The following is a 24,479-nucleotide window of genomic DNA, read 5'->3' as shown; positions in this document are numbered from 1 at the left end:
TTTATGTTTTGAAACAAATGAGATAATCCACTACAGCCCCCATTAGTGAAAATCCCATAAGCTGTGGGTATCCTTATTCGCGGATAGCCCGGCAATAAGGATCCGGCAATAAGAGATACCGACAATAAGGAATCCGGCAATAAGGATTCCTGACTGTACCACCGCATGGTACGGACGATAGCCTATTGTCTGCGATTTATTAAAAATGCTCGTAAGGGAGAACGAGAAAACACAATGTTTCTTTCCGTCGACGAAGTAAAACATTCACAAGCCACTCTGCTGAAAATGGTTCAAGCTGAGTGCTACCAAAAAGAGCTGCGTGCTCTCAAGAAAGGTCAACCGGTTACTAACCAGTCCACGTTGAAGCTGCTGAACCCGTTCGTGGACACTTCTGGAATTATACGCGTTGGTGGCCGGCTTAGACTCTCTGAAGAATCCTATGGTACCAAACACCCAATTCTTCTACCTGGGTTCCATCACTTCACACGAATGCTCTTGGTGTCGTACTATCGTAAATTATTACACGGGGGCATTTCACTCACTCTTGCCGTGGTTCGCGACGATTTCTGGCCAACCAACGGCAGAAGAGCCGTTCGTAGCATAATTTGGAACTGCTACCGCTGTACTCGTACAAATCCCCGTCCGATCCAGCAACCTGTTGGACAAATTCCTACTGCGCGAATCACTCCCAGCCGGCCATTTGCTTCAACCGGCATAGATTACTGTGGTCCAGTGTACGTAAAGGCTAAACTCCGCAAAGGTGCCCCTACCAAGGCCTATATCGCACTGTTCGTATGTTTCAGCACCAAAGCTGTTCATATTGAACTGGTTGGAGATTTGTCTACATCATCCTTTATCTCTGCATTGCGGAGATTTATTGCTCGTCGTGGCTTACCCGAACACATCTATTCGGATAATGCCATGAACTTCGCCGGAGCAAAACACGAGTTCTATAATCTCTACCAAATGCTCAACAACCAAACCGAAAATGCTCGTATCGCTACCTGTCTCGCAACGTATGGAATCAAGTGGCACATGATCCCACCTCGTGCTCCTAACTTCGGTGGGCTCTGGGAGGCTGTTATAAAAGTAGCAAAAAAGCACCTACTTCGTCAAGTTGGAACCACTTCGTTGCTGCAAGAGGACCTCGAAACAGTGTTGGTGCAAATCGAGGGCTGCATGAACTCTCGCCATCTGGTCGTGTTATCTGATGACCCTAATGACCTTCAAGCGCTAACACCCGGACACTTTTTGGTGGGCTCTTCCCTGCAAACTCTCAAGGAACCGGATTTGAGAGAGATTCCGATCAACCGATTGGACCGTTACCAGCTAGCTCAGCAGAAAGTGCAGCATTTTTGGTACCGATGGAGGACCGAGTACTTGAAGGAGCTGCAACGTCAAACGGCGATAAACCCACGAAAAGTCGACTTCCAAGCTGGCCAAGTAGTCATCCTGCAAGATCATCAGCTTCCACCGGTACGCTGGCCTTTGGCCCGCATTATGGAACTTCACCCAGGACAAGACGACGTAGTACGTGTTGCAACCGTACGTACTGAAGCTGGAGTCTTCAAGCGACCTACTTCAAAGCTATGCCTGCTGCCCTCGACGATGGAGGACGACATCGAAAGAGACGTCACGGAGAAAGCAGATCAGTAGCTTGACTCAAACTTGATGTAATTGAATTTGTATTATGCATTACCAGTAATTCTCAGCGAAATATTCATTTCGGTGGCCGGTCTATGTAAGGTTTAGATCACTTTGAAGCTAAACAATTTAAATTCAAATTCGAATCCATCTCCAATGCACCCTTTGGCGTCAGAAACGCAGTGCATTGATTAGAATGAAAACGCACTCCAACAGTTGTCATTCTCTCGCTATTGTGTAGGGCGTCTCATTTGTTCCGTTATCACCCTATCAGTTTTTTCTTTCTTCCAAAATTGCCACATGAGCGGACCGTCACCATCACCCATAGCTAGAAAAATTATTCGACAGTGAAATAAAGTTATTAGTTTTAAAAGTGAATAAATCGGTTTTTTTGGTAAAGTAACCGCGCCGTATCAGTTAAGTGCAAACCCGAAAATTACGCCCGTGATTCATCCCCATAAAAAAACAATTGTTCCACGGCAGAGTTAGAATAGTAGGAACCGTATTTTTGAACTGCCTAAATAATTTTATCCATTCCAAAAAGTGTATCCAGGAATCTAACTCTGCATACAGTTCTAATGGAATTCTCTGGAAAATTCTAAGAAGAATTCTCAGGGAATTTTCAGTTTGTATCTAAGTTTGTGCTGAACCAAATTCTAGGATAATGTGGCAGGGTATACCGCTTGGCAAGTTTTTTAGCTTCTCATTTATTAAAAATCTGAACGATTCTTCTAATCTAATCTAATCTAACCTAATCTAATCTAATCTAATACCAACACTGCCAGTTCTTGAAAGCACCCTGGAAAATGAAAAATATACCTACAGATTTTCCTTGTCTATTTGATATATGTTTCACATTAAAGATGCGTCACACATACCAGGACGGCCAGGCCTACTGTGCAACATTTAAGGGGCGAGATGATTCAGAAAACTTCGGGCCTGTTTAAATCGATAATTTAAACACTTTTCTTTATGTTATTATGTCGGAATTAAATAAATGGATAAAACGTGGACATCTCATACCGTACGTTCCGTTTTTGGTAATTATATGATTGGTTGGTCGTTGAAAGCGTCTAAGCTAGAAAGGTGAATTGATGCTCCATTATCCTCAGACGGTTGGGACATCAGCACTAGCTCTTGTCCTAGTCTTTTATGGCTTATGGCTATAGCGCCATTACTCGCTTTCTGAAAAGAGAAGAGGGAATGGAAAAGGAAAGGAAAGAAAAGGAAAAGGAAAGGATAAGGAGAAGGACAATGAACGCATTTCGTGCCAAATCGTATTCGGAACTGTCAGCACCCTCTCAGCACAAAGACAATATCTGGCACATAGAAATTCCACATTTTTTTTAACTCTTTATTTGTTCCAAATTCAAAATAAATTACATTTCATTTTAACCTAGGTGCTCCAGTTACTGCAGTAACGTACCAGCCTTAATTGTTATGATATATATCTAAGTATTTTTACATTGTTCATGTCTTGGCAATTCAGTATTTTAAACAGGTTTTTTAACCTGCATGTCAGTATATTAATTGATATCTTAAAACTAAAAACTAAAACTAAATCTTATCTAAGTATAAAGGGAATTAATCGTTGCAATTGAGGATTGCAACGATTTTTGCCTGAAATTATTAATTATTTTGTTAGACATTTGTTCTAAAGTCTCAACATTCGAAATTCTATGTACCTCAGTAGTACTGTACCAGGGAGGCAACTTCAAAATCATTTTCAGAACTTTGTTCTGAATCCTTTGAAGTGCTTTTTTCCTGGTAGTGCAACAACAAGACCATATTGGCACAGCGTAAAGCATGGCCGGTCTAAAAACTTGTTTAAATATTAGAAGTTTATTCGTCAGGCAAAGTTTGGATTTCCTGTTTATAAGAGGATACAAACATTTTATATATTTGTTACATTTGGCTTGAATGCCCTCAATGTGATCTTTAAAAGTTAATTTTTGGTCAAGTATTAATCCAAGATATTTCACTTGGTTTGACCAGGAAATTGGAACTCCGTTCATAGTGACTATGTGACTACTACTAGGTTTCAAAAAGGAAGCTCTAGGCTTATGTGGAAATATTATAAGTTGAGTTTTGGAAGCGTTGGGAGAAATCTTCCATTTTTGTAAATAAGAAGAGAAAATATCTAAACTGTTCTGCAGTCTGCTGCAAATAATACGAAGACTTCTTCCTTTAGCGGAAATGCCTGTGTCATCAGCGAACAAAGATTTGTGGCAACCCTGAGGCAAATCAGGGAGGTCCGAAATGAAAATGTTATACAATATAGGCCCAAGAATGCTACCTAGAGGAACTCCTGCTCTAACAGGTAGTCGATTAGATTTGGAATTTTGATAATTTACCTGCAGAGTTCTGTCAGTTAAATAATTTTGAACTTATTTCATAATATAAAGTGGAAAATTAAACTTTTTCAATTTAGCCATCAAACCTTCATGCCAAACACTGTCGAATGCTTTTTCTATGTCTAGGCCACTATGTCTCCAGTTGAGTGGCCTTCCGATTTGTTTGGACGAATTAAATTGGTAACTCTTAAGAGTTGATGAGTAGTTGAATGCCCATGGCGAAATCCAAACTGCTCATCTGCAAAAATTGAGTTCGTATTGATGTGAAGCATCATTCTATTCAAAATTATCTTTTCAAAAAGTTTACTTATTGAAGAAAGCAAACTTATTGGGCGGTAGCTAGAAGCTTCAGCTGGATTTTTATCCGGCTTCAAAATTCGAACAACTTTTGCATTTTTCCATTTATCAGGAAAGTATGCCAAATGGAAACATCTGTTAAATAATTTTACCAAGAAAAACAAGGCACTCTCTGGCAGTTTTTTGATGAGGATATAGAAAATTCCATCATCACCTGGAGCTTTCATATTATAAAACTTTTTAGTTATAGACCTTACTTCGTCCAAATCAGTCCCCCAGGAATCATCAAAAATATTTTCCCGAGAGAAAATATTCAGAAAATCTCCAGCAACCTGATTCTCAATAGGACTAGTAAGACCCAAACTGAAATTATGGGAACTCTCGAATTGCTTAGCAAGTTTCTGAGCTTTTTCCAAATTTGTGATCAAAATTTGACCACCTTCTTTAAGCGCTGGAATAGGCTTTTGAGGTTTTTTCAAAATTTTTGTGAGTTTCCAAAAGGGTTTGGAACTCGGGTCTAATTTAGAAACAATATTTTCAAAAGTTTTGTTCCTCAGGGCAGAGAATCGCTTTTTAATTTGTTTTTGCAAATTCCGCCAGATAACCTTCATGGCAGGATCGCGTGTTCTTTGATATTGTCTCCTACGGACATTTTTAAGACGGATCAAGAACTGAAGATCGTCGTCTATTATAATTGAATCGAATTTAACCTCGCATTTTGGTACTGAGGCAGCTCTTGCTGCAACTATAGAAGTAGTCAGAGATTCAAGAGCATAATTAATTTCATCTTTGGTTTGCAAAGGAATGTTTGGATCGAAGTTATATTCCATAAATGTTCGATACTGCTCCCAATCAGCTCTATGGTAATTGAAAGTAGAGCTGTTGGGATTACAAATTATTTCTTGGGATATTTCAAAAGTTACTGGAAGGTGATCAGAACCGAAGTCAGCATGGGTAACCAATTGGCTACAAAGATGACATGAATCAGTTAAGACCAAATCAATAGATGAGGGATTTCTTGCAGAAGAAAAGCATGTTGGGCTGTTTGGATATTGAATAGTGTAATAACCTGCAGAACAATCATCAAACAGAATATTACCATTGGAATTGCTTTGAGCATTATTCCATGAGCGGTGTTTTGCATTAAAATCACCAATAATGAAGAATTTAGACCTATGACGGGTAAGTTTCTGGAGGTCACCCTTGAAAAAAATCTTTTGCTGGCCTACGCATTGGAATGGCAAATAGGCAGCTATAAACGTAAGTTGTCCAAATTTTGTTTCAACAGAAACTCCCAAAGTTTCAAAAACTTTGGTTTCAAATGAAGAAAGAATTTTATGTTTGATTCGTCTATGAATAATGATGGCAACGCCACCACAGGGTCCATCAAGACGATCATTTCTATAAATCAAGTAATTTGCGTCTTTCTTAACCTTATGGTCAGGTTTAAGGAACGTTTCAGTTATAACGGCAATATGCACGTTATGAACTCTCAAAAAGTTAAATAGCTCGTCTTCATTATCTTTAAGAGATCGAGCATTCCAATTTACAATATTTAATGCTTTAAAATCCATTACTGAATTTTAAAGTCATGACAATATTATTTGCAAATTTTACTCCAGTTTGAATAGCATCAAACATGGAGTTAGATTTAAGCATATCAGAAATCATGTCAATTAATGATTTCTGTAAAAATTCCATTTTAGGGGCAGTAATGCTTCCTAAGTCAAAATTGTCAAAATTTCCGTTAGAATTACTTTGGTTAGTATTTTGATTTCTACCCGCTGCAATAGCAGCATAGGTAGCTCCATTAACTCGCTGAACATTGTTAGCAGCGAGGGGAGTAGGTACAGATGAAACATTTGAAGCAGGGGTGATATTTGTACCTACGGGTACGAATGTAGAATTTGTTCCTCGCTGACCGTTGTTAACAGCAGAGGAATTTGTACCTGGTCGGAAACGTGGAGCGTTTCCTACCTGTCGGTTAGAACGAGATTGTAGGATCGCTTTGCGAGTCTTACATTCCCAAAAACTGGATTTGTGGTTTTCACCACAATTTGAACATTTAAATTTCTTAGGATCTTCCTTCACAGGACAGTCGTCCTTTGCGTGAGAGGAATCACCACAATTCATGCATTTAGCTGGCATGTAGCAATTTTTAGTTCCGTGACCCCATCCCTGGCACTTACGGCACTGAGTGAGGTTTTGGAAATTTCCTCCAGTCTTCCTGAAGTGTTCCCACTTCACTCGGACATGAAGCATAAGGCTAGCTTTTTCTAAGGCCTTAAGGTTGTTTAGTTCACTAGACTTGAAGTGAACTAAATAAAAATCATTAGAAATCCCGTTGCGCGAATCGCCAGGACGGGATTTCATTTTCATTTTGATTACTTGGAGTGGCACAACTCAAAGTAATTTTGCCAGTTCATCTTTGATCTGATTCAGGGATTCACCACTAGGCAGTCCTTTCATGTCAACCTTGAACACACGTTCAGTTTTGGTGTGGTAAGTAAAAAAATTGTGCTTCTTCTCAGTAAGATACTTGAGAAGACATTTAAATCCGTCCAAGGTTTCAGCCAGTACACGGCATTCACCCCAACGTCCAATTTGTAGTGAAGACTTAACTTTCACGAGATTCAAAAGTTCCATGCGAAGAGCATGGAAATCGGAAGTGGTTATCACAATAGGGGGAATCTTTTCCTTCTTGACATTAGGCCGGGAAAGTATACTAGAATTTTTCTTGGATGATGGATCATTCTCATCATCCGTGAGCAAATCAAATTGATTACTCAAATTAATTTCATCAGAAGGGGGGTCAAGAGTTTGCCCCTTTCTTTTGCGTTTAGGCGCCATGGCGGCAGTAAATTTTATCCAAATCGACTTCCAAGCAGATTACTATAAGAATCTGAAGGATCGAAGAGGAATTTTCCAAATCGATATCCAAGAAGGATTACCTCGGGTAGGGTCCAAACAAGGATCGAAGAGGAATAAAGTTGAACAAGGTAGAAATTTTACAGGTTGAGCACTGAAAAGTGGTGTTTAAATTTGTTGTAGCTTTAGGTAGTAGTAACACTTCCTTCAGCAAAAAGCAAATAGATCCGCACGGCAAGATCTATAACTGGTGACAAATTAGTGGCAAAAAGGTATTTGATTGGAAAAAATAGCATTTATGAAAATAGGTTTAAAACATTGAAAATATATTTATAAATGATATATGAAAAATCTTGTCGTTTTTCTCTCATATATTATCAGATTTTGCCTCAGTAGTAGACAACAGAATAAGGGAATGATATTTATTGACAAGGTTTACATGTCCAGAAAGTATTATTGAACTCTGAGAGGGTGCTGCCAATTAGGAATACGATTTGGCGAGAAATGCATCATGAGCCCTTTTCATATGAAATTCTCGATTAATCAAAGTGAACTTAAATGCTTACTAGACAAACTTGAATCACAAACTGAGCTTCATTGGGTTTTGAGATAATTTTGAGCTTCACAGGTTTAGTTTTGTGTGAAAATGGTAAATTAAAAAAAATCAGTTCAGACATGAAAAAGTTTTGAACGAAAAACTTTTTTTCTTAAAAGTGCCTATCTCGCGATGTATGAACGGATGGTTGCAAACATAATTACCTATCTTGAGGCAGAATTTCATCCAAATCAATCATGGCCATTTTTTTATCAACTTTAAATTAAAAACAAAAACGATTTTTTTCAGTGTAGGTCTCAAATGATTTTTTTTTTAGAAAACTTGGAAAATTTCATAAAAGTCATCCCAAGTCAACACATTTTTGTAGGAGTTGTCATTTTTCCATAGTATTTTTTGAAAAAAATCGGCAGAAAAAGTTTTGCCCTTCTTAAATGTTGGTCTAAATTTTTTTGGAAAAACTGAGTATGCAAAAGTGCTTATTTAGTCAAGGTCTACACATCCAGAAAATTACATTGAAATCTAAGAGGGTGTTGCCAGCTTCGATTCGATTTGGCGCGAAATGCGTCATCTATTACCTTTATAAAAACAATACATTAATGTTAGACTTATCGGTTACACCGATAATTGTACTCAATATTCAATTCAGACTCCAATAAGAGGTTTTCCAGAAACTACCTAGACAGTGAGGGATACTACACCTCCTTTACCATATGGACAAGTAATTAAAACAAATTTATAAAAATGTGTATAGACCGTGGACATTCGCCAACTCCGTAAACTGTCCAACTTTTATCCGAACAATCCTAAAAATGTTTTGTAATTGCTGATTTTTCATGAATTTGTCTCAGAACATAAGGAATCTTGCTTGTAAATGGTTTGTAAAAGTCAGTGATCATATAAATTAAAATTATTTAATAACTTATTTTTCAAAGGAAAACACTTCTTCTATATGATTGATCTGAAACTGTAAATCGACCCAAAATGCCCTATTTCCCCCATAAGTCTTTTGGGCAAGGAATTTTCTTCACAAATGTTTTGAGGTTCATTATTAACAATTTTGGGGAGTAAACCATCAACAGCAGATCGTAAAACAGGAAAGATATTTGTGCTAAATATGACGCCTAAAAAGCTAAACAAATCAATTGTCACCAATTAATTGCCCCAGTGGAGCAATACCCTAATTTACGATCCTTTTAGAGCGTGACTTTCGTAGTTCTGATTGCATTCTGGGCCAAGTCAACCACTAACGGTAACTTTTAACCCGATCAAGGGACCGCTTTTTATTACGCTACGACAGCTACCGCACCACGCCGCAGTTTGTTAACAGGCTATTTGGAGGTTTGCAAAAAAAAAAAACATATCCATACGAAAAAAAAAAAACACTAACAAGTAGGTACCTACCTAGGAACAGCCACGAGGCAGCAGTCGCGTTTTCGCAATGATTCGGGGTACCGAGTTGTCAAAGTGATACCGTACTTTATTGGCACCATTAGCTCGCACCTCAAGTATGGTGAACTACTCTCGGGTTGTAACAAGCGCCTATTTTTTGGTCCACCCATTCCGTTGACGCAACACCGGCTTCTGCACGGTGGTGGTTTGCAGAAGGAAATAATTAAAGGTCATAAACTAGGGGGTACGTTTGAAACAAAAGCAAGACGGACAACGTGCCTACCCCCAAACGGTCAACCGGAATCTGAGTTATTGATTTGCATTCCAAAGGGTTGTTGAATGGTGGCATAACTAGCGACAGGGTTGAAGTTGTTCTGCAATTGTTCACCGATGAAGGGCTTTATGACGTTCTAGGAACTTCGACCCTTTGGTTGTTATTCAGTCTCCCCCAACGCAAGAATGCTGTTGTAATCGGGGTATCGGCCTACACGCGAAAGCTACTTGTTGGAATCTGTGTTAATTTGAGCTCTCGGGTGATAAGACCGGCTGGTCTTCAAGCTACTGGAGTGACTCATAGTCACAAACTGGCAGGGTGCTGGCGCTAATGTCGCTAAAATCGCGCACGTGATACATGCCAGCCGTAAATTTGTGCTACTGCCAACACCGCTGAGCTTTTTCGTTTCAAACAACCCAATCAGAGCATGTGCCGCAACTTGTGTGTGGACTTGGAAGCGTAAGCAACCCAATAAATCAATAAATTAAAACACCCCTTACCCCCCTCAACATTGCTCGAACCATGGTTGTAATCGATACCAAAGTAAGGACTGGCCACCATCCTTCCAAATCAACCTGCATGGCTTGTCTACCCCTGCTACGCCGCTGCTTGTTGAGTACCAGAATCACTAGATTTGTTGGCCCGAGCGGCCAACAATGTTGAACCACAAAGGTGCCAATTACACAGACAAAAAAACTGTCCTAATAAAAATAAATAGTTCCACACAGTTCGGCCGCACGAGTCTGCGATTAGAGAAAGACCCGTTGTTGAGCCCCCTCGATATAACTAGAATGCTATTAACGCGATATGGACCGGGGGGCTATCTGTAGTACTTCGCGCTTAGTCGTCGCGCATAAGTATACGTTTATGTCCCTTTCGCGAACGCGTGGCCAGGTCGCACCGAGCCAACCTCTCATTTGGCACTTTCCCGCTGTGGGTGGAGGCAGTGGTCGCGGCCGGCTGCACAATCGGATATATTTTACGCTGCTTAAGTATTTAGGGACAGGTTTCGCGGTCTGTCTTTTTTATTAGCTTATTATGTTATCTGGCTGTGGCTGCTGCTGCAACGCATTGCCGAGGAAGCCAATGGTGTGATTTGGTCACTAGAAGGTATCTATTAGGAGCTCTTCGGCCAGGGCAATGCAGTGGGGACAGAGCTGGCGGAGATTGTGTGATTAGCGGTGAAGGTGCGCTCAACGGTGCCCGCTGGCCGCCGCCGCCGCTTTTATAGGATTGAACAAACAAGCCGTTAACATGAGCCTGGTCTGGACCTATGCCACGGTCGGTCGGGAAAGTGCCATTCTGGCGGACGGCACTACTGTCGGGTGTCGGTAATTGGGAACGGATCGAACAAATTAGGTACCGAAAGTGGCAATGATAAATTGAGTTCGAGGGGCCTAATGGGTTACTTTCGCGGTGAGCTAAATGTGGCACAAAGTGTCCGGTTCAGTGCACCGACTGTAATGTTTGACTTCACAGGAACTGGTTAATTGGGGATTGCTTTCACTATCTGCAATCGAAAGGAGCTGGGATTGCTTAAACGATAGGAAAGATTGTAGTATTTCAATTTTCGTAGGAGCCTAGGGTTAATTACTAAGTTATGGATTAATTTTTGCTGCCGTTGAGTCGGCAAGTTAAAACTGATTGATTTCGATTTGCATATTTTTCCCTGAAAGCTAATAACAATATCTAGTAGAATGCTACAAAGTCAAATATTGCATTGCATTAGAGCATTTTCTGGTAAAATCTGCCAGGAAAAAAAAAACAAAATCTGGCACGAATATTTCCGATCTGAATTAAACTATGAACACGTTTTCAGCATGGGAGATAATGATTTTTCCACATATCACGAGACCCTTTTTATTCAAGACTAAATAATTTCACATATGAATTTTTCAAAAACTTCTAACGCTTAAACCGTTAATTGTATCAACAATTAGTGTGAGAAGAGGTTGAACGCGTCATTGAGACGGCCCTAATGGATATTTTTGGTCGCTATTAAAAATTTAGTCGATTGGCGATTGCGATGGCCTTATCTCATAAGACAATTTATAAAGGTTAATCCAAGATGGAACAATTTCAAATGAAAAATATCATGGAAGGAAAACTTTTCATGAAATGAGGATTGCAACGATTTTTGCCTAAAATTATTAATTATTTTGATGGAGATTTGTTCTAAAGTCTCAACATTCGAAAATCTTTGTACCTCGGTAGTACTGTACCAGGGAGGCAACTTCAAATTCATCTACCTTTGGAGTGCTTTTTCCTGGTAGTACAACAACTAGACTATATTGGCACAGCGTAAAGCATGGCTGGTCTAAAAACTTGTTTAAATATTAGAAGTTTATTGTTTAGGCAAGTTTGGATTTTCTGTTTATAAGAGGATACAAACATGTAGCTTGAATGCCCTCAATGTGATCTTTAAAAGTCAATTTTTGGTCAAGTACTAACCCAAGATATTTCACTTGACTTGACCAGTAAATTGGTACTCCGTTCATAGTGACTATAATACTGCTACTAGTTTTCAAAAAGGAAGCTCTAGGATTACGTGGAAATATTATAAGTTGAGTTTTGGAAGCGTCGGGAGAAATCTTCCATTTTTGTATATAAGAGGAAAAAATATCTAAACATTTCTGCAGTCTGCTGCAAATAACACGAAAACTTCTTCCTTTAGCGGAAATGCCTGTGTCATCGGCCAACAAAGATTTGTGGCAACCCTGAGGCAAATCAGGGAGGTCCGAAGTGAAAATGTTATACAATATAGGCCCAAGAATGCTACCCTGAGGAACACCTGCTCTAACAGGTAGTCGATTAGATTTGGAATTTTGATATTTTACCTCTAGAGTTCTGTCAGTTAAATAATTTTGAACTAATTTCATAATGTAAAGTGGGAAATTCAACTTTTTCAATTTAGCAATCAAACCTTCACGCCAAACACTGTCGAATGCTTTTTCTATGTCTCGAAGAGCAACTCCAGTTGAGTGGCCTTCAGATTTGTTTGAACGAATTAAATTGGTAACTCTTAAGAGTTGATGAGTAGTTGAATGCCCATGGCGAAATCCAAATTGCTCATCTGCAAAAATTGAGTTCGTATTGATGTAAAGCATTATTCTATTTAAAATTATCTTTTCAAAAAGTTTACTTTTTGAAGAAAGTAAATTATTGGACGGTAGCTAGAAGCTTCAAAATTGGAACAACTTTTGCATTTTTCCATTTATCAGGAAAGTATGCCAAATGGAAACATCTGTTTAATAATTTTACCAAGAAAGACAAGGTACTCTCTGAGAGTTTTTTGATGAGGATATAGAAAATTCCATTATCACTTGGAGCTTTCATATTATGAAACTTTTTAGTTATAGATTTTATTTCGTCCAAACCAGTCCCCCAGGAATGTATGTATGTATGTAAGGTAGCCACCATCCCTTCAAAGATCTTGTCTTGTATGCAGCTCCACTTAATAGCAAGATCAATTTGAGCTACCGATCTGAATTCACAATATCGCTGTATGAAGGGCCAAAAACGGAGGTGCGGACCCGTAAGCAGAGACACTTACACGAAATCCACGGGAATTTAAGAATCTCCTTCCAACGATACGATCCAACATATCGAATAACACAATTCGCAATACTTATTAAGCTTCCTACAGGATGGTTTGTTAAGAAGGGCGCGTCAATCTCACTGAAACTATTGAAGTAGAATTCACACCACCACAATCGAATCGGTAGGATAAAGAAAATGATAGTGTTTATTCCCTCCTAGACTCCGGTTGTCATACCACTCCATCGTCCAGTCCCAGGTCAAATGATACCCTGATGCTCTCTCCCAACCCAGTATTTATTTATATAATGAAAATATATGTAGTGGAGAAATGAAATATATCAAAACATTAAATATGAAATAATGAATATAACTTTATATAGATAAAATAGTTGATATTCTGCAATGAAAATAATAATCATTTAACATATAACAAGATGCAGCTCTATGTTTCCTCAGCTCACAATATCAAGTGGATGTTACACTGAAATTTCAAGGTTATATTAAGCAAATATATATATATATATTTTGCTCTAATTACTAATAATTTAAGGATGTAAATGAGTGATGTATAACTAACGTAACTACCAATAAAATGGGATTACGAGAAAAATAAAGGAAAGATCTCACCCGATATGTTGCATGACATCACGATGATTTCTAAAAGCTTCAATAGATACTTATTTAAATATAATATAATATAGAAAAATGCGTTATAATGCAATATAACGGGATACAATAAACACAAGATTATTACAAAACAGGTAAAGAAAAATTCAGATTTATTTTCAAGCTGGCCTTTTGCTTCCTTTTAGCAACTCAGAATAACTAACATTAAGAATGTAGTGCCACACAATATGCAACATTATAATATAACATAAGATAACCAATATGATAAAAATATAATATGAAAAATAAGTTAGAGGCAAACCAGCCTTTAGGCTGGAACCCTCTTGAATAAAGTCCTAAAAAACTATGATAAATCGTGACACAATAAAATATAACACTGTAAAGTAGTGCAACATATAATTATAAACGTATGAAAATATGTAATATGCAGTTTAATGCTTCTTCTGCTACTCCTGCGATAGTAGGCAAAGTACTTGAAATAATATATGAATTGAGTCAATATACGGCAAAGATGTCTCATCTAACTGCACTCGTCTTGCACTGTTTGTGTGAAATAATAAAGTTACAATATTTTCTATAAAGCAGAAAAATAAGGAATGACATATATGAAATAATTTGAAATAATGCAAAATAATATAACAACAATGCAATACAATATAATATAATATAATATACTATATTATGTATTGTAGGAAATAAAGTGAAGTGAAACAGACGTGTAATCTAAAAAATGCAAACAATATACATATAAACATGTTTAAATTAACCTTGATTTTGTGGATGTGTTAGTTGCTGCACAGTTCCATATGGGGCGATGAATATATTATGTCAAGCTCTAATGGGGTGGGAGGAGTTTGTCAGGTTTTGTGACAAACAATGACTTGCAAAAAAGCAAACGTCATGAAAAGTGGAAGGAAGGTAAATTTAACCACACTTCAAATTAAAATACTGTATAGTTTGAAATGTATGAATAATATAACCTGATATATCAATATAAATGCAGGAATACAATTTATTAAATGAAATATATAATAATGGAATTTATACATTAATATTGATGAAATCATCCAGTTAGGGAGCGATAGAGTAAGGGAGAGTTAAATGTAGCAGAGCCACCGAAGGAAGTTTAATATAATAATATGGAGGCAAGATCCTGCTTCCCAACAATGATTGTTGTCCCATTAAAAGAAAGAAACTCCTGAAACTGAAAATGAATTATTTTGCGTACTGTTAAGCTAATAAAATAATATAATATATTAAAATGTAATATTTTAAAGAGGCCAGACGTAGGCTGAAAAATAGTAAATTATTCAATTCTGCTAAATTGGCAACACACTAACTAACACAACACGTAATACGAAAAAAAAGGGCCTATTATCGCTGACCGACTCTTCTCATCAGCCCTCACCTTCGCAAACAACGTGACTGCAATTGCATTTTCCATCGAGTGTGTTGTTTCAGGCATAAGCTTACATCATCTTCTGTCGAACTGCAAGCATAGCGGGAAATACGTTTATTTTGCCGTGATAAACCAAAAGAAAGTCGATGAAAAGATTGTTGCGTGAGAAGTCATCCAAGCATGAATCATCCACTCAACCTTGCTACCAACATCCATGACATCTCTACACTCACACTACCATTATTTGTTTTCCAATTCAAGCTGAACAATGCATCAGGCCCCCAGCAACATTGACCGATTTTGCCCTTTCTTGCCGTGTTTGTCGAATAAAATGTTAGATAATATCTTGTTTCATTGTTCTGTGTACTGAAATTAGCTGAGAATGTCTTAACTTGGCCGTGAGGATGCAAAGAGAAAGTCGACGAAGAGAAGCCGTAAATGCCATCTAGGACCCAATGCAATGTTCAGCTTGAATTTTTGGACAAGTTCAATGACCGTCCGCGGATCACAAGTTCGGATAGCATTTCGATGATTGTGTTTGTGACGTTGTTTCTAGAAGTGCTAAAATCTCAATAATTAATATTTTAATTAAATAATAGTATGCGATATTTAATTTTTTTTAATTAATTCCTGACCGACAAGAATCATCAAACAATTGATCGAATTGGCATTAATCAATAAGTTCAGTTAGTTAGTTGTGAAAATACTTATCTTTTCGATCGACGATGAACGAAAAACTGGCAGCACCGGCCCAATAACAGCAATCGGTTGTTTTTCTACTCTTTCTCGTAGACGAAGATCCTCCGGCAGCAGTTCAGCCCCACACCAATAGAGTTCTCCAGATGCACAAAAGTGTGCGTGAGACCGCGCGCTACCTTTTTAAGTAGTTGTGATATCGCGATACCTTTTTGTTTCTTCTTCTTCTTTATTTTTATGTATGGATGTTGGATTTTAGTGTTCGTGAGATTGCGCTTGGAGATCTCTATACATTTTACTCCACTTCTTTTTATTCCTTCTCTTGGCAGCACTAAACCTTTAACCACACATGAACCGTGAACACTTCCGCATAATTTTCTTCGAAACTCGCACACCACAATAATAATTATTTGTTTCATTTATATTTTTCAACACAGCACGTTTTTAAACACACACAAAATCCATACCATTCTCAATGATTTTCCAGTATCCTCACACAAGTGAAAAACAAACACTATTAACATTAGGCAAAATCAATTTCATTGCTGCGCAGGGACCATACACAACGGCTTTATTCGAGCAAAACTGCTGCAATTGCAATTAACTATCCACCATTCCTCCATCTTCGCTTGAGCACACGAAAATAATATTGAATTGGGTCTCACAAAAGCCATTTGATACACGAAAAGCGTTTATTATTCAGTTCCAACCTGGATCGGGTATCAGGATTGGGTATGCTTGTTTTCTGACAAACGTCAGTTTGCTCGTTTGTTTTTAAAACCTAGCTCAGGTTGAGGTTCGCACTGACAAAAAGTTCGGTTTCGCACTGAAATCAGTCCCTCAGGAATCATCAAAAAAAGTTAAAATATTTAGATAATTCCGAGCAATCTGATTCTCAATAGGAGAAGTAAGACCCAAACTTAAATTATGGGAACTTTCGAATTTCTAAGCAAGTTTTAGAGCTTTTTCCAAATTTGTGATCAAAATTTTACTACCTTCTTTAAGCGCTGGAATAGGCTTTTGAGGTTTTTTCAAAAATTTTGTGAGTTTCCAAAAGGGATTTGAACTCGGGTCTAATTTAGAAACATTATTTTCAAAAGTTTTGTTCCTCAGGGCAGATAATCGCTTTTTAATTTCTTTATGCAAATCCCACCAGATATCTTTAATGACAGGATCGCGTGTTCTTTGATATTGTCTCCTACGGACATTTTTAAGACGGATCAAGAGCTGAAGATCGTCGTCTATTATAATTAAATCGAATTTAGCCTCGCATTTTGGTACTGAGGCAGCTCTTGCTTCAACTATGGAAGTAGTCAGAGATTCAAGAGCATAATTAATTTAATATTTGGTTTTCAGGAATGTTTGGATCGAAGTTATATTCCATAAATGTTCGATATTGCTCCCAATCAGCTCTATGGTAATTGAAAATAGAGCTGATGGAATTACAAATTATTTCTTGGGATATTTCAAAAGTTACTGGAAAGTGATCAGAACCGAAGTCAGCATGAGTAACCAATTGACTACAAAGTCGACATGAATCAGTTAAGACCAAATCAATAGTTGAGGGATTTCGTGCAGAAGAAAAGCATGTTGGGCTGTTTGGATATTGAATAGTGTAATAACCTGCCAAACAATCATCAAACAGAATGTTACCATTGGAATTGCTTTGAGCATTATTCCATGAGCGGTGTTTTGCATTAAAATCACCAATAATGAAGAATTTAGACCTATGACGGGTAAGTTTCTGAAGGTCACCCTTGAGAAAATTCTTTTGCTGGCCTACGCATTGGAATGGCAAATAGGCTATAAACGTAAGTTGTCCAAATTTTGTTTCAACAGAAACTCCCAAAGTTTCAAAAACTTTGGTTTCAAATGAAGAAAGAATTTTATGTTTTATTCGTCTATGAACAATGATGGCAACGCCACCACAGGGTCTATCAAGATGATCATTTCCATAAATGAAATAATTTGCGTCCGTCTTAACCTTATGGTCAGGTTGAAGGAACGTTTCAGTTATAACGGCAATATGCACGTTATGAACTCTCAAAAAGTTAAATAGCTCGTCTTCATTATCTTTAAGAGATCGAGCATTTCAATTTAAAATATTTAATGATTTAAAATCCATTACTGAATTTCAAAGTCATGACAATATTATTTGCAAATATTACTTCAGTTTGAAAAGCATCAAACATGGAGTTAGATTTAAGTTTATCAGAAATCATGTCAATTTATGATTTCTGTAAAAATTCCATTTTAGGTGCAGTAATGCTTCCTAAGTCAAAATTGTCAAAATTTCCGTTAGAATTACGTTGGTTAGTATTTTGATTTCAACCCGCTGCAATAGCAGCAAAAGGTAGCTCCATTAACTCGCTGAACATTGTTAGCAGTTAGGGGAGTAGGTATAGATAAAAAATTTGAAGCAGGGGTGATATTTGTACCTACAGGTACAGTACCTGTCCCTTAGAACAAGACTATAGGATCGTTTTGCGAGTCTTACATTCCCAAAAATTGGATTTGTGATTTTCACCACAATTTGAACATTTAAATTTCTTAGGATATTCCTTCATAGGACGGTCGTCTTTTGTGTGAGAGGAATCTCCACAATTCATACATTTAGCGGGTATGCATCAGTTTTTAGTTTCGTGACCCCATCCTTGGCACTTACGGCACTGGGTAAGGTTTTGAACAGTTCCTCCAGTCTTTCTGAAATGTTTCCACGTCACTCGGACGTGGAGCGTAAGGGTAACTTTTTCTAAGGCCTTAAGGTTGTTTAGTTCACTAGACTTAAAGTGAACTAAATGAAAATCATTTCATTTTGATTACTTAGACTAGCTAAACTCCAAGGAATTTAGTCAATTCATCTTTGATCTGATCCAAGGATTCACCATTGGGAAGAGCTTTCAAGACAACCCTGAACAGTTTTGGTGTTGTAAATGTATGTTGCTTCTCAGTAGGATACGTTTGAATCCGTCCAAGGTTTCAGCCAATACACGACATTCAACCCTGTGAAAACTTGAATTCAACGATGTTCAAAAGTTCCGTGCGAAGAGCATGGAAATCGGAAGTGGTTGTAACATTAGGAGGGACCTTTTTCTTCTTGACATTAAGCCGGGAATATTTAATGAAGTTTTGCCTGGATGATGGATCATTCTCATCATATGTGAGGATAGCAATTGATCAAACTAATTTCATCAGAAGAGGGTTCAATAGATTGTCCTTTTCTATTGTGGCTCGGTGCCATGGTGGAAGTATAGCGTTTCTCTAAGAGGAATTTTATAATTCGATATCCAAGCAGGATTGGATTGGGGTCCAATCATGCATCGAAGAGGAATAAGAGTCAAACAAGGTAGAACATTTGTAGGTAATATTGAGCACTGAAAAGTGATGTTTAAATTTGCTGTAGCTTTAGGTAGCAGTAAAACTTCCTTCAACAAAAAGCAAATAGATTCACACTATAGATACTACCCAACAAACAATTTGAGCTGATTAAAAACTGAACAAGCTATTTTTTAGCTGAAGAAGCATATTTTTGCCTGAATAGGCTCTTATTCAGCTTGCAATGTTTGTTGGGTATAGATTCCATAGATAAGCGGAGGCACAAAAAGTTGTTTTGGCAACCATGAAAAATAAATAATCTTACTGACATCGGTGAAAAAAGTTCATGCTATCATAAAGCTCTTCTTTGTGCAGTTTTGTTTTGCTTCGTGCCTAAAAGTTCAAAATGAAGTACAAAGCAAATCTTTGCAACAATGAGTCGAGGAATGGTTAGCTTTATCTTTCCTTCTTCCGTTTTCCGCGAAATAAATCAGAATGTGGAGTGTAGAAAGCGTTTTGTGCTCATAATATTACAATACTTCTCCCTCAAACAACACCATGATGACGTCATGCTCGTTTGGCTACACTAACTGACAGTTCGTTTGGCTACATTATACTTTGCCTCCGCTTATCTATGGAATCTATAGTATCTATAATTCACACACCCAGAGAGCATGATGCGGACTGAACACTCAAGATAGATGTGATCTATATTGCAAGGATTATGCTAGATAGTCACTCTCCCATCATAGTGATATTTCATTGTCAGAACTAGCACTGTTCCACATTTAGAGCATCTCCACTGATTGTTGCTATCTAGTAGCACTGTAGTAAAGATCGCCGGATTCTCCTTGGCTCAGTTTTGCCATAAGTGTTTTAAAATGGATAGTACCATCTGTGCAAAGGTTTCAAGCAACGGGGAACACATTCTGGATTTGTTATGCTTGCAGTTCAACTATATGTCGAACATTGTGACCATCTCAATTTGAAACAGACTAGCGCAATGTTTCACAAAGTTGACGAACAAGTCATTTGAAGTAACTTTACCGAAGGAAGCAATTTTCCTTATGGTTTGCGATTTGTACTTGTATTTAATTAGTAATACAGGGGAACTTCTGAAATATCGGTATTTCGACAGTAATTTTATATGAAACGATTTATCACATTTTCAATTTTTTATGCCGCACATTTTTGCTGAAGCATATGACTTATTATTTAGCAAAAAAAAAAATATGATTCCTGCCAATAGTGCAAACCCCAGCCAAAGTGATTCATCTACATGGAAACTGTGAAAGGCTGTCTATTATGTGTGTTCATCGTTCAATTTCAACAGCTGCCTCTAATAGAACCTACCCGAGACTGCGGGGGGTCAGTTTCATCATCATTCAACCTCTGGTGTACCCAATATGCAATCGCAATTCGTAACGATCCTAATCAAATGCTACCAACTACCAATCGCAATGACATACACTGTCGTGTACCATTTACCAACAGCGCTCGCAAGGAGGGCAAGAAAGTTGCGCCACTTCTAGGTCCTCTCGGATTCACGTTTGGTAAGTACATACGCACTCCTTTCCGTTCGCGAACGGCCGGGTGCGCGACACAACTGTACGACAGGGCGCAGGGAAGGGCCGCCTGGAAGGTGGTCAATATTCGGTTTACGGGGACTATGATTAAGCTGACTGAATGACTGACTGACTGACTGACTGGCTTGGTTAGTAAGACTGACCGGGCAGTTGTTGGTTCTTTCACTAGGCGCGCGTGCTGACTTGGCTGGTCAATATTTGACCAGCTGCCGACGGCCTCCGTGGAGACTCAACTACTATGCTACTACTCTACTAACAACTGTTATGTGCGCTATGGACCTGATGGCGCGACTTCTTATTCTGGTTTCGGTTTCGATTACCCTCTTATGATATCATTCCGGACGATCATGCAAACATTAAATCGACATGTACCGCTAATGATATATGGTGTCCGCACAAATGGTTTGCCTGTGTGTGGCTTTTTTACGGTGCTCCAACCAGGAGCTGAGCAGAACCAACGGAGACCCCTCGTAAAAGCGGTCAACAAGGCCCTCCGGTGGTGAGTTTGATTGGAAAACAAGTTGCTAATCAACTTTCAAAATTTGGTTGATCAAATTTACACTGATTTCACAATGGCTGTAAGTCACCGTGAGCTACTGCTGCGAAGGAAAATTTATCTCTTTACTGGGAACAAATATTTAATAACTTAATATAGTTGATATATTTTCCTGCTACTTGCCGGGGCGTATGTGAGAGAGTGTGTGGTGGGTTTTCCCGCTTGCCACCATGAAAAACCAATAAATCTATGCTTATGATTTCTGACAGCCCTGTTTGCTTGACTGCTTCTTCATATGGCTTAGCTCGTGAGAGTGTGCCAAAAGGGACCAATCGCGCTCGAGTTCCATTTTATACCTAAACCACGGGACGGGTGGCGCTGGCTGGTGCGGCCCGAGTCTTAGGCAGTGTCTCCAGAGCACGCGCGATCCGAGTTAGCTGGTCTGATTTATGGGTCTATGAATTTTTAATAGCTCTGAAGTAGTTAACAACTTTGGTTTACCATCAGTACATTTATAGGTTCACAATATAGGAAAATTCTCAGGGGGTTTGCATCAAGAAATATTGTTGGGGCTGTGACTTTCTACATCTTATTTCCCTGGAAATTAACGGTAAAATACATTCAGTACAAGTAGGTACAGGTTCAAAAGTACGTCCTGTAAAATTTCGATTATTTTCAAAGCACACCATCAACTTATGATGTGAACCAACTTTTAAAGTGATGCTTAGCTGTGGAACATAAAATGGTCAAAAACAAGTATTACCTTTTGATTTATGAGATTTCCAGCCGCAAATCGGTTGGTCCCTAAAGGAGGGTATCAAAGGAAGTATTCTTGGTCTAGTATTATCTTTGTATAAAAGGATGTTTTCCGATTAATTACAAGACAAATACGATCATTAGCTATAAATATAATAATTTACAGGAATCAAATAAACCGCAAGGGTATGAACACCAACTTGACAGTTGCCTACCGACCAGCTGAAACGTTGGTTTGAGCAATTCGAACAACTTCTTCAATTTTCAATGACCAACCAGCCATCAACCTTGGCTCCACAAGTTGTACGGAGGGTACATCACTCGCGTCAGTTCCGTGGGTCCAACATTGCAGGAGACAGAAGCAGTTATCGGAAACATGAAATCCAACCAGACTCCCAATCACTGTAGAGAGTCTCCATACAAGGACATCTTTACACTATTTTCTTGCTTGTTCTGAATTGTTTGACTTAAAAAGTTATTAGTTTGAGCCTAAATTAATCATTAAACAGCTTTTTTCAGGCACTGCAAATTTCTAAATTCTCCAAATTTACCTGAAGTTAAGTGTTCTTTAGACTCAATGTGATTTGATGCACAATTTTTCGACACATGCATCATAAAAAAAAAAAAAAAAAAAAAAAAAAAAAAAAAAAAAAAAAAAAAAAAAAAAAGTTTTCAGAAGACGAGAGAGATTCAATTCCTAGGGTATCTCTAAACCACTTGCCTATTGATAGACAAAAGCCAAGCATCCAGACTGGAAGTATTTAAGGATGGAGATCATCGCGTAGCAGCCGGCCTTCAGTTTCATACCTATTTGGTGATATTTTAACACCATTGCTGACCTTTCTCCAAATAGGGTGTTCAACATTACCGTAAATGCTATCAAGGAACAATTCCAAAGATGCCCTTCGGTTTTGTTTGGAAAGAAGGATCTCAGATTTTCATTTTCATTAGTCATAAAGTCAATATCCATGCTTGATTGTTCAATATAGCAGTAAATTTTATTAAACCTTCCCCATCGTTCGCACTGATTCCATTATTCCTTATAATGCGTCATTCACTACCCCGAATTGCAATAGTTTGCATTGAAAAATCCGCTATCCTGTTTCTTCAGCATGCCCTGGAAGGCCTTATTAGCCCTTCGATCCATCAGCAAGCACCGAAAGTAATTCCAAGCATTTATCTTATTCCTGAGCTCAGTTTTACAGGAGTTAACCACGGAATTTATTTCCTTCTGCTTATTGTAGCCGTTAGCTACCACGTCACTAACCAGTTTGTCCACAAGTAATTGTTTGCTGCCTTTGTCCATCCAATTTGATCTTATAAAGCTACACTCGAAGAATTTGTCAGCGTTTGCTGGTTTTCGTAGTTCAGTGTTAAATTTAGATATCTGGCAAGCATAATCCCGATTGTTTGGTAGATGTTTGTTAGCGCAATCACTGAAATGGGACACGTTGGCCCACTATGGAAGGCAAATATTTACATAAGATTATAAAATCGAATCAGTTCAATAATTAACAAACTACCGTTGACAATGTGTTGATTGCAATGAGACATATCAGAAGCACGAACTTCATTTTTCGTTGTTATAGCCAAACGAATTTAATTCAAGCGATAAAGACTTCCATAAGATATAAAATGAATACTGAATCGTGACGCGTCAGTTGTTCACTTTATATATGTGTTAATCTTGGTTAGTATTTAATATAATAAATGATGTGGTTTATCACTTAGGGACCATGGATAAATGACGCTGCATATTTTGACCACTTTTAGACCCCTCAATCCCTCGTAGAGTATGTTGTTATACCTAATACATGGACGGTTACAATTTATGAACTCCTCTCTCCATCAAATGCTGCGTCATTTATGGATGGCCCTTTATCAAGCTAAACCAATAATTATTAGAAAATATTTGCACAGGTAACACGATATGAGATCTGATAATTGAAAACTCACGCCACATCGTTGATACTTACCTTATAAATCAGGCTAAGGCCTTGTTGTCCTCTGCTGTCCGAAGAAGTCGTCTCCACTCAACTCGATCCATGGCCACACTTCGCCAGCCTCGTAGTCTGCGAAGGGTCCGAAGGTCGCCTTCTACTTGGTCGATCCACCTTGCCCGCTGCGCGCCTCTTCTTCTTGTTCCTGTTGGGTCGCTTTCTAGAACCAATTTCACTGGGTCGTCGTGCGGCATTCTTACGGCGTGTCCAGCCCACCGTAGTCGCCCAATTTTTGCAATGTGGACGATGGATGGTTCTCCCAGCAGCTGGTGCAATTCGTGGTTTATTCGCCTCCTCCACGTTCTGTCATCCATCTGCACTTCACTGTAGATGGTACGCAAAACCTTCCGTTCGAAAACACCAAGGGCGCGTTGGTCCTCCACGAGCATAGTCCAGGTCTCGTGGTTGTAGAGGAGCACCGGTCTAATCAGCGGCGAATTTTATTCGACCGGAGCGTCATTGGGAGTCCAAAGTAGGCACGATTCTCTGCCATAATGCGTGTTTGAATTTCTCTGCTGGTATCATTTTCGGCGGTCACCAGTGAGCCCAGATACACAAACTCATTGACCACCTCGATTTCGTCACCGTCAATCTGAACTCGGGGTGGGCGGCTAACATTGACTTCCCTAGAACCTCTTCCTTTCATGTATTTTGTCTTTGATGCGTTGATGGCAAGTCCAGT

The sequence above is a fragment of the Ochlerotatus camptorhynchus genome, unplaced genomic scaffold, assembly GCF_037179485.1.
Source record: "Ochlerotatus camptorhynchus isolate MF236.1 unplaced genomic scaffold, CSIRO-AGI_Acam_v1.1 ptg000014l, whole genome shotgun sequence".
NCBI classification, from domain to species: Eukaryota; Metazoa; Arthropoda; class Insecta; order Diptera; family Culicidae; genus Ochlerotatus; species Ochlerotatus camptorhynchus.
Note: the sequence above shows the minus strand (reverse complement) of the source record.